This window comes from Grus americana, chromosome 4, assembly GCF_028858705.1.
Source record: "Grus americana isolate bGruAme1 chromosome 4, bGruAme1.mat, whole genome shotgun sequence".
In the NCBI taxonomy this organism is placed as follows: Eukaryota; Metazoa; Chordata; class Aves; order Gruiformes; family Gruidae; genus Grus; species Grus americana.
In genome coordinates this window covers 54,221,168-54,233,756 of record NC_072855.1, presented here as the reverse complement: position 1 = coordinate 54,233,756, position 12,589 = coordinate 54,221,168, and positions in this window count along the sequence as shown.

Genomic DNA, 12,589 nt, shown 5'->3' with positions numbered 1-12,589 from the left:
AAGGGAAGCATGGAGCGGAAAGGTAGGGAGAGAACACAGGTCTAAAGAGAGGAAGGATACAACACCTGAGCAAAGATTTTTATTTTTAAGTTGAAAAGAACTCTCATAGTTTTTTCTAAGAGCATGTAAAATTTCAAAGCTATAATCAATATATGGCATTTCTGACATGCTGGGGTCAAGTTCACATGTGCGATGAGGAAAAACTGATTCTCTTTACTGGCATTTAACCATATCATCTCCACTTTCAACCTCTTCATTCATCATCTTTCTGTTCCATTTATCAGTCTCTCCTTGGCAGCAGCTTACAGTTGAGTCTAAGTCTAGTGATTCCAGCTGGCTGGCAATTTACACATAACAACCATGTGCATTCAATATTTCAATGTGTGGCATTTCTTTCCAGAGTAACAAGGGGAAGGACACATTGCTCTTTGGACTGGTTTCCATTATTTAGCTTATCTGTTTCAGCTACGATTCTATTTTTTATCAATTCTACTGCTCAGTTGCTTTGGAATAACAAAAAAGACGATCTCTTCTAGAATATAAATGCAGGCTCAGCAGTCTAAAACTACCATCAATAAAACACCAGTAGATTTATGCAAGATATATTTTAACCCAGAAAAATATTTACTACTCTGTTCTAGTAAATAGTTTATATGGCTAATGAGGCCATATATGAGATTACAAAAATGGAAAGGAAACAAATGGGCTTGCTCCATAACATATACATGAAGCATCAGAGTATCAAACATTGTTCTCTACTGATGCTTATATACTGTTAGAGGTGAATGTAGAGAGCACCCAGCTCTGAGCAGACCATCACATAAATATTTTCATTTTCTGTTTGAGTATTTGTGACTCTATTGTTTTCTTATACTTGAGAGATTACAATCACACACCATTTCTCAAGTGTCCCCTTTCCAGGTCTTTCACATTGACAAACACAAATGTCAATCAATCTTTGCTTCTAGAACCATGTAAACTAGCACTATGTAAATGTAGTATACTATCTGAATAATCCTTTGGCATTTATTTTAAGTTGAATACTCTGAGCTCTCACTTATACAAATATTATGATAGCCACACCAAATACTCCAGCAGGGGATATCAATATTTTAAATACAACCTAGTTCCTATAAAAATCCAATACATCATGAGATTGTTGTCATTTACACCACCACTTCAGAGAAACTGATTGTGACATGCACTTCTAGCAATATCATTCATATCAACGAAATGGTAAGCAAATAAATCTCTTATGAGGCTGATTAAATGTATGGGGTTTAACAATTTTTTTAAAAAAACACTATCTGCTGTGTATGAAATAACAAAACAAGACTATTAAAGTAATGAACTCATCTGAAAACAGAGCTCAGATGGTTCTTGAGAGGCCATGTAGATTAGCTTTTTTCCCAGTGCAGGATCAACTCTGTATCATTCCTGAAAGATAACTTATGCTCAAAGGCCTCCAATGATGATCTATTCCATTACCATTTCAAACTGTATCATACTGTCAAAGTTAATCTCTTCAGAGAGACTAAATGTCCTGCTCAACCTTATAGCTACTTTTTATGTTCCTGAAGACTATTACTTTGTCTACCCTCACTCTTCCCACCGTGAAGCATTACTTCTTGTCAACTGAATTCCTGTTTCCATAAGCCACTATGATGTTTGTCTTTCCTCTACCCCCAAATAGCAGGGTATCACTAACTCATGTTCACTTTGTCATCCACTATTCTTTGCAGACATTTTTTTCCTGCAGAACTGCTTTTGACTTGTCACTTGCCATCCTATGCTGATCACTACGCTCAATTACATCCCAGTTTTTTAAAAGCATTCCCCCAAACTGGCAGGATCATTTTCTAATCCTCTCTTTCAGTGTGTTTGTAACCTTCCTGCTATCTGCACATTTAATGAGTATACTCTACTCCAACATGAAAGTCACATAGTAAAGCTGACTCTACTATGGATTGTGCCCAACAGCTTTAGGAAGAGGAAAATATGAAATACATTTCATAATAGGATGTTGATCTTTTTGTTTTAGCCAATATACTGTGGACTGAATTTCTCAAATTTGCCTAGTAAAATACAAAAGGAGAAATACTTTTTCCACTATTCTATTTACACCCTAACCAGAAAGATTGTTCTGTGTTATGTCCCCTTGTGGAATATGCTTGATTTTGGGGTTTTTTTTAATAGTTCCACTAAAATACTGTCCAGAAATGTAAGATCAATGAAATTTTCTAGCATAAACTTATACTTTGCTGTAATCCCAAAGTCCCTCAGCGAAAAACCAGATGTCACTGAAGCAGCATCAGCTTCGGCACCTGGAGAAAACTTGGCCATTGTATCTCACTCAGTACTTTTTTAATCCAGCGAGCCTCTCTCCGATGTTTAATTTCCAGTTCACTGGATTAGTGGTAAGGGGCAAAAGATTCAATATAAATTGGACAGTGGAACATTCAAACTATTTCTCCAGAAAGCTTCTGTCATGGCTCTCATGGGGACCATCAGGAGCCTGCAGTTAGGGGTGAGACTGGGATAAAAGCCACCTCCTTGCAGACAACACCCATCACATTGGGTCCCTGTTCTACAGTAACACCGCAAATTGTCAGTCTCTTCTCAGGAAATCTGTTGCACAGCCACAACTTCATGACTAGAGTACTGCAGATTGCTGAACAACAGTTTGGTCTTCTGGAGATCATCTAGCAATCTTGTTAATGATTTTCTAATCTCTTTAGCACAGTCAAGGATTTTAAAACCACTGCTCGCTATGCATAATATTCTTCCCTGAAACTGGAGGGTGATATGAGGGAGCAAAAGTAATACCTCTGCCCATCGAAGAAACAGATTCCTTCCATGAAACAAGTCAGAGCATCTAAATTTCTCTGCACATGTAGACATGAAATGATTATTTCCTCCTAGAGGCTTAGAAATCTTAGATCAAATAATCAACCTGCTAATTTTTATCATGCTTTATAAACCAAAAGTCTATTTAAAAAGAAGAAAGAATAAAAAGCCTTTCTGGATTGGCAAATGATTTACCATAACTATGTTGACTCTGAGCAGCCAGTAAGGACTTTGGTGAAGTTGCAGCATGGGTGTATTTTTTTTATATATACATGTATAGTACATATATATTGTATATATCTGTATTTAAGTTTGATTTTACAACATCATACACTGTGATGGAAACATTGCCTGGAACAATTTAGTTACTTCGTTGTCAGATTTGGAAACATTTGGCTATGAGTATACTATGAGCGCACAGAGCCAGAACACAAGTTGTTTATATCCATGTGCATGTGTAGAAAACACCCTTCCGCAGTAAAATCACATGCCATAAGCAGTATCTGGTTGACAAAACTTAATGGAGTTTATCTCCGTTAAGTTTAATGGAGTTTAAACTCCATTATCTCCATAGAGTTTAACTCTTTTGGTGTTGACATGCCTCCTATGCCTCATAGCTAGCGCTGCTGCCTGACCTTGTCTTTTCTTTCTTAATATGAACTTTATCCCCCATTCCCTCTGCTCTGCCTTTAGAGCTAAGGACTGCTCACAACATCAGAGTCAAGATGTCCTCAGAACTCTGCCTAGAGCATCTCTGTGAAAGATCCTGCTTCTCATAAATTAATTTCAGAGTTTCATATAGGAGAAGAAAAGCCTGCTTGAGGCATCCAAGTCATAAGCAAGAAGTCAGTAATTACAGAGATGGTATCTGTGTTTCACAGAAATTATTTATAGCACAGTACCACTGAAACAGCCACTTCACCTATTTTACAATGGAAATCCTTGGAACTGCCCACCTCAGTGAGCACAGCTCTCAGTAGCATCGTTTACATTTTATTTTTATATAACACATTTTTCCCCTGTAGAACAGGCAGCAGAATCCCTTTGCTGTGCCAATTGTGAAATAAACAACTTGGCAAGCGTGGCTGGAAACACAGGTTTCATGCTCCAAGTGAATTGGAAGAAAAATTTCCCTTGTTTACCCAGCACCATTACTAGCACTAACAATGTTAGTATGGAAACTGAAGCAAATTATATCAAAGTTACCTATACCATGCAGGGATGGCTTGTGTTATAGCTCCTGACAGGACTGTAGATACAGCTCTAACCATATCACATTCAGATGGACCCTCCTGTGTTTCAGTTTGTGCCCACTGCCTCTGGTCCCATCATCAGACACCACTGAAAAGAGCCTGGCTCTGTCCTCTTTGTATCCTCCCTTCAGGTATTTGTACACATGGATGAGATCCCCCTGAGCCTTCTCTTCTCCAGGCTGAACCGTCCCAGCTCTCTCAGCCTGTCCTCATAGGAGAGGTGCTCCAGGCTGCTAATCACCTCCGTGGCCCATTGCTGGACACTATTATGTCCTTGCCTCTCTTGCAGTGTGGAGCTCGGAATTGGACCCAGTACGACAGGGAATCACCTCCCTCGACTGGCTGGCAATACTTCTTCTAATGCAGCCCAGGACACTGTTAGCCTTCTCTGTGGCAAGGGCACACTGCTGGCTCACATTTGACTTGGTGTCCACCAGCACCCCCAGGTCTTTTTGTATAAAGATGCTTTCTGGCTGGGTGGCCCCCACATGTACTGGTGCATAGGGTTCTTCCTCCCCAGGTGCCAGACTTTGCAATGCCTCTTGTTGAACCCAGTGAGACAAAGGACAGCATGTCTTTTCAAACCCAAGAAACAGCAATTTCCCTTTAGTTTTTATTTAGAGACTTTGGCATCCAGTGTTTGAAGAAAATCCAAGGGAAATAAATAGAAACTCACACTGCAAGTACCTTTTTTCAATTACTCTGGAAAAACTGCGAACCACAATGTTTTACTGAAGCATTGTTCTTTTCCTATAATGCCAGATTCTAGTCTTAGCCGTACTATTAGTCTAGTGTGAGATCAGACTGTGGTCCATAGTCATTGGCATCAAAACACCTTCCTCTGTGGTTTTAGTCAAGCGTGAAGGTGCGTACTGCAGAAATTAACCAGTTACAGCTAATACAATAGATACACAGAATACAGAAATTACACAAAGCAGCTCACTTAGCTAGGTTAGTGTGGTGGGTTGACCGTGGCTGGAGGCCAGGTGCCCACCAGAGCCGCTCTCTCACTCCCCTCATTCACCAAACAGGGGAGAAAAGGTATAACGAAATGCTTGTAGGTCGAGATAAGGACAGGGAGAGATCACTCACTAATTATCGTCACGAGCAAAACAGACTGAACTGAGAGAGGGAATTCATCTAATTTATTACCAAGCAAAACAGAGTAGAGGAATGAGAAATAAAATCAACTCTTAAAACACCTCCCCCCACCCCTCCCATCTTCCTGGGCTCAACTTCATTCCTGGCTTCAACCTCCTCCCCTCTCAGTGGCACAGGGGGACGGGGAATGGGGGTTATGGTCAGTTCATCACATGTTGTTTCTGCCACTTTTTCATCCCCAAGGGGAGGACTCCTCTCATCGTTCCCCTGCTCCAGCATGGAGTCCCTCTCACAGGGTGCAGACCTTCAGGAGCAAACTGCTCCAGCGTGGGGTCCCACACGGGGTCACAAGTCCTGCCAGCAAACCTGCCCTGGCGTGGGCTCCCCTCTCCACGGGTCCACCAGTCCAGCGAGGAGCTTGCTCCGGCATGGGCTTCCCACAGGCCACAGCCTCCTTCAGGTGCCTCCACCTGCTCCGGCGTGGGGTCCTCCACGGGCTGCAGGTGGAATCTCTACACCCCCTCATCCTTCCTCCATGGGCTGCAGGGGGACAGCCTGCTTCACCATGGCCTTCACCACGGGCTGCAGGGGGATCTCTGCTCCAGCGCCTGGAGCACCTCCTCCCCCTCCATCTGCACTGATCTTGGTGTCTGCAGAGTTTCTTACATCTTCTCACTCCCCTCTCTGGCTGCAAAAGCTCTCTCTAACTGGTTTTTTCCCTTCTTAAATATGTTATCACAGAGGCGCTGATTGGCTTGGCCTTGGCCAGCGGCGGGTCCATCTTAGAGCCGGCTGGCATTGGCTCTGTCAGACACAGGGGAAGCTTCTAGCAGCTTCTCGCAGAAGCCACCCCTGTAGCCCCCCCCACTACCAAAACCTTGTCACACAAACCCAATACACTTAGTTATTACATAAAGCAGCAACACAACAGAAATGTTTCAATAATTTATGTCTTGCACAGGCATGTTAGCTTCAGTTTTCAGTTATTTGAGACTAAATTACCATGATGAACAACAAGTAAAGAAATTCTGGATAACCACGTTTGAGGACAATGAATTTATCTGGAAGAGATGCAAAGGTATTCTACTAGCAGGGCTGAAGAAAAGAAAGCCACAGTAATAAAAGAAACTACAAGCATGTGGCTTGTCCAGTCTAACAAAAGGGAGGCTAAAAGGATATGGCTACCTTCTAAAAATAAATTAAGGGTATAAACACTAAACAAGGGGGGAAAAATTGCGGTAACTGGCATTGTTTCCACAGGAACAAGTGGGGAAAAGTAGCCTAGAAATTAAAAGACTACTCAGACCAAACTATCATAAATAATCTTAATGGCAGTAAACTCCCTCCTGTTTTTAATACAGAACATGACAGGTTTATGATAAGGGCTACATAGTACAGTTCTTACAGCAGCAAAGGAATAGATGCAATTGCATCTTACATTCAAATAGATCATTTCATATAAAAGGTCTATCCAGCCTCTCAAGCAAATCATTTGGTGTACAACACTCATCCAGAGATCTGCTGCTGTTCCAGAGTTCAGAACGGAAATATACTAAGCACATACTTATTTCTCCTAATTTCCTTTCCTTCCTTTTGTATTTGCTGTATGATTAAAGTTTTACAAAGCCTAAAGTAAAGAGAGGCCTAGCAACCATCTAGATACTCAGCAGAAGCAGAAGCAACTCTTCAACAACCACTTAAGTTTTATACCTATGAATAAGCCCTTTGCATGAACGCTTCTAATGCAAATGGCTTTCTCCAGATGCGGTAGTTGCTCCGAGAGCAACCAGGCACCTTGCCATACAAGCAACGCTTCATAAGGAACAGAATTAAAAAGAAAAGCAGTAAGAGCAATTACTCACTGACTTACTTAGCTATACTAAGATGCTGCACCAAAATTTGTATTAATACACACACTTGTTACATGTTCGATGATTAAGCCATTGATCTGGATTCTGTTCTGCAGCAAACAAGTAAAATTGTAATAGTTGAAATCTTGGTAATGTTTTTACTTGAATTGGATTTTCTGCTGCAACACTTAAGATTGCTTGGTTTGGATACTTGCTGGTGGTTGTTATAGACAGTAAGAAGTGAATTATAGTCCTAGTCTGGATCACATAGTTTAAAGAACAAGATGAGGCAGTGTCAAATTTCTGATCAGATCAGCACATATTCTGATCAATTCTCACCATATGCCGTGAAAAAATAAAGTCTTTAAAGAAAGCAATATCATGTGATGGTACAAGATGGTCTTACAGCACAGCTAAAACATGGCAGAAATGTAAGGATGCTTTTATCTTCATACACAAATTGCATGAAATATAAAAATGGTCACCAATTTCAGTGGGAAATTACATGCATTTGATACTTGCAGGTACCACCCCCTCTACTTTCCTTATATAATTCCTCATAAGTATTAGGACCTGGGCTAATATTTTTTTTTTCTTCAGAATTCTCAATGTCATATTGTGACCTGTACCTTAGAGATACTCAGTTACCTTCATTTTTGTTTTACTTGGAGGTAACATTCCATGTTCTCAGCAAAAGAGTCAACAATTCAATGTTAGTAACAACATTACTAGTAGCTTTATGCCTGTACTAAACTGATAATATTACCCACGTCCTATTACTCAGTTTGTGCAATCTGAGATAGGAGCCATATTCCAGAACAAACACAGCACAAATTTGCTTTGAACATAATTAAGCATTTGCAATAAAGGCTCGTTATCTCTTGAAAACATCCTTTGTAATCAACCTGCTGAGAGATTTTCTGCTTTATGGGGTTTAATAAATGCAGGAAGGATCTTACTTTGTTTTAATTTTGGTAAGAATTATAGGAATGTACTTAATTTTGTTTTGGTTTTCTTCACATCCTTTGGGTTTTGAATGCTAATGATAGACAGAAAATCTTCTGTTGTACATCAGAGTATCTGTTTTAGTAAACAGATGTGTTTCAATAGAAATGCATATAATTTTTATCATCTTATCTTTTTTATCACCAGAATAGTATTAATGGCTTCTCTTGTCAGCCAGTATTTTGCTATTCAAATCTCTGTAGTTCCTTTTCTTGCTTTGAGCAAGAATTCATCCCCTTTAGCAACTAAGCATGGAGGCCTATATTTATGTACTTTATCCATGTATACTTGGTGATAAGCAGATGATAATATGTTTTGGCTTTCACATGCAAAATTTATGTTTCCATTTTGTTACAACTGTGTTTATTTACTGAACCAGCACTAGCTTTTATGTAGACTTAAGTGAGTTTCTTGAAGGCTTCCAGGGTATGTATGTCCCAAACATTAATTCTTAAAGAAATCATGGAGATTTTTACCAATCCCTAGATTATTTTTAAAAAATGCAATTAAAGAGAGCCAGGTTGCGATGGCATAGTCTAAATTTCTCAAGTGAAATCTTACTGAGAAACTCATTTCAAATGGAGAAAACTGTAACTGGCACCTAACTTGCAGCAAAAAAGGCCTTTTCTCTGTTCTGAGGGAAATAACAACAATAATAATATATCAACAACACAATGGAACTTGCTCATGTTACAGCGTTATACCAATGCTTGCAGTAGCAATTTTCAGAAATTTGGTTGATGTATTGTCATTTCTTTTGCATTTTTGAGGGCTTTAGACTAAATGTTTTGTTTGGTACAGTACTGCCACAAACTGTCACTAACTTAAGTTCAGCTCTGAAACAGGACATACATGGAGTTAGATACTTGCATTCAAAAGCAACATCCAAAAACCCCCTTTATTCCCTCATAGGCTGGAAGAGCAGGCACCTAACTTCAGTATATCCCATTCCAGTTTTGACCTGACCGTTCTCTGGTTTGCACTTTTACCAAAATCACCCCAGTTCCACAGGTTCTTCTGGAGACTTCGACAAAGCATTTATCTACCAATGCGTTGTCACTCAATAGTCCTACAGAGGAACGGCCAGTCCTTGTCCAAGACCAAGAGCACATCATGCTAGCCATTCTGAATACAGAATAGAAATACATCCCTTGCCCTACAGAGTTGTACTGGGTCTGGATGGGATGGAGTTAACTTTCTTCATAGCAGCCCATATGGTGCTGTGTTTTACAGTTTTGACCAAAACAGCGTTGGTAAGACACCAATATTTTAGCTGTTGCTGAGCAGTGCTTGCACAGTGTCAAGGCCTTCTCTGTTTCTCACTCTGCTCCCTGCAGCAAGCAGGCTGGGGTGGGCAAACGGTTGGAAGGCGGTACTGCTGGGCCAGCTGACCTGGACTGACCAGGGGGATATTCTGTGCCATATAATGTCATGCTCAGCAATAAAAAGTGGGAGGTAGTCTTTCCAAGGTTGGAAAGACTGGCTGGGCATCAGTCTCCTCATGGGAGGTGGTAACGGATTGCCTTTGCATCACTGGTTGGGTTTTTTTTTCCTCTTACATTTATTAACTATAAGCACTGTTGTGGTTTTACCCCAGCCGGCAGCTGAGCACCACGCAGCCGCTCGCTCACTCCCCCCCATCGGGATGGGGGAGAGAATTGGAAAAGTAAGAAAACTCATGGGTTGAGATAAAGACAGTTTAATAGGTAAAGCAAAAGCCGTGCACACAAGCAAAGCAAAGCAAGGAATTCATTCCCCACTCCCCATGGGCAGGCAGGTGTTCAGCCATCTCCAGGAAAGCAGGGCTCTGTCACGCGTAACGGGAACTTGGGAAGACAAACGCCATCACTCTGAATGCTGCCACCCCCCTCCTCCCTCTTCCCCCAAGCTCCTTATAAACTGAGCATGACGTCATATGGTATGGAATATCCCTTTGGTCAGTTTGGGTCACCTGTCCTGTCTGTGTCTTCCCCCCAACTTCTTGTGCACCCCCAGCCATCCTGCCGGCAGGGCAGCGCGAGAAGCAGAAAAAGCCTTGGCCCCGTGTAAAGATTGCTCAACAATAGGTCCATAGAACAAAAACATCTCTATATTTTCAATGCTGTCTCCAGCACAAATCCAAAACATAGCCCCACACTAGCTACTACGAAGAAAATCAACCCTTTCAGCTAAAACCAGGACAAGCACACATGCTCATTAATTGGGTAAGCTTGCTCTTGCAGTTCACAGACATTCAAAACTAAGAATCTATTACAGTTTTGTGCAAATAATCTTTGAGGATATTATTAGGGCTCTTCCTGGTAAAGGAACATATGTAAAGGGACCAAAGATGGTATATAATACCCAGTGACTTATGGATACTGGACTGCACATTTCATGTAGATCATTACCAAATATGTTATTTATTTAAATATTCTGTCACCAACATATAGAGGGATGCAGTGTAACTAGCCTTCATTTTAAATTGCTTTAAGATCTTACTATAATTCATTCCAAAAGTGATTTATTTTTTCTACCAGGAGCCCCCAAAACTAAGCTTGCAACTCAGAAAATCTGCAAATCTTCTACTAGAAAATAAGAGCAACAAAATGACGCATGCTTCAAGAATCTAAATCTAATTCTAAATAATCCTTGGTATGCAGGAGAAAGAAAAACAGAATCATTTGGAAAGATACAAAAGAAAAAGTAGATGCAAAAAAGGATACGTATTCTATTTAAAATGTAGATTTCTTCATGACAGTGTTTCAGCAGTTAGTATACATAGTAGAGGCTTGAAATTTCTGGAAGTTATTATCAGAACAAGATCATTACAAGGGTGTCCCATTTGCCTCCCAGTTTCTCAAAACACTGGATACAAAGAGATGCCATAAAGCATTCAGACTTGCAGCTTATTAGGAGTCACACACCTGAATACAACAACAAAGAAATTTTTAATTTGCAGAGTATAACTGGATGTGTAACAGCATTTAATGTATTAGATATCCTCTTTTCAGGATATTACTAAAGTCATTTGGGTTGTCATCTTATCAAGCAAAGACTAAACTATGTGATACTTAAAATAAAAAATATACAAAGATTTATAATTTAGTTGACTCCTTACAAATCAGCAATTTGTGGAATAACACTTGACTGCTAACACAGCAATCCTGGCCAAACTCTGCTTTTTAACCAAAACTCATAGCAAAGACAACCAAAAAATACCACCAGCACAGATCTGCCATTTAACTAGTAAAAGGTCTGGTGCTTTTCTTCTGTTCAGCAGGTATCCCTCAAAAACAGTGGATAGTTGGGGCACGTTTTATACAGTATTCAGAGTATTCAGGAAATTAATATTTCTGTATCAGTATATCAGTGCTCAGTGTGGTGGGTATATTTAACCTGGACAGATACAGAATACTCAGCAGTAGTTAGGCACTTGAGAGATGTTATATATTCAATGAATTTCCTGTACTCATGAAACATTCATCAATCAGATTTAAAAGAATAGTTTTTGTGAAATATGTATGTGACTGATAACGCAAGAAAAGCATCAGAAAAGAAAGTGTGACAACTGGCTTGAAATTAAAGTAGGGAATCGGGCAGGTGTCCAACCTTAGATCAAATTGGGGGGTTTTGTAACCTGATTTATTAATGAAATTCAGTGTGTTCACTGTTAACAGAACTTGCTTTTATGGATTTTGTTGCAGGTTGGAAGAGTGTGGAGAGTGTATCAAAGCTGGTGCCTGACTATATGGCAAAGAAATTTTATTTGCATGCCTTGGTGTCATATACATTGCCACTGGACAAAAATCAATGATGCCTTTGACCTGATGATCGCAGGAAAGAGGTAAGTTATCAAATCAGATCTATCTTATACTGTTCATGAGGCATATTTTAATCATAGAAGCTGAATATTTTGTTGTCCTATCTTATGTGTCTATCATCTTGGATGCATTTAAAAAGAATAAAGAAAAAAAAAAGACGTGCCTTCAAATGCTCCAAGAAAACCTCATTCCCGCCACTAATTCATATCTAAAAAGGAAAATCAACATACAATCAATGAGGCTATGTATTTCCACAGCTTTAGGTACTTGGTGCTGATTCTTTATGAGGCAAGTGAACGCACACCACAGTCTGTATTCCACTTTCAAACTGAAGTATGTGTCTGGGCATTTAGGCAACAGTAAAAGAGTTTCAAGAGGAGTTAGCCTACAGAGCCTAGGGCTTTGTACATCTACACCCCAGCTGACTGCTGTAACTCTGAGCAAACTTCTGCCTTGCTGGAAAAGCTTCATTGCTGAATTGTATAACCACTGTAAACTGACAGGATAGAGTAATACAATTTTCAGCTTATATAATAGAAAATATGTTGGACTGGAGCATACGCAAGAAGGATGGGGTGGGAGAATCATTTAACAGATCACAGAGGTGTCTTTGTTGAAGGAGGTTTGAAAACACTTTGTCTTCACAAACGTTTTAGTCATATTCTCCTTTAGTGTGACTTTATCTGTGTCAAGGACAATTTAGCAAAGAGCAAGGGAAGAAAACTTCCCC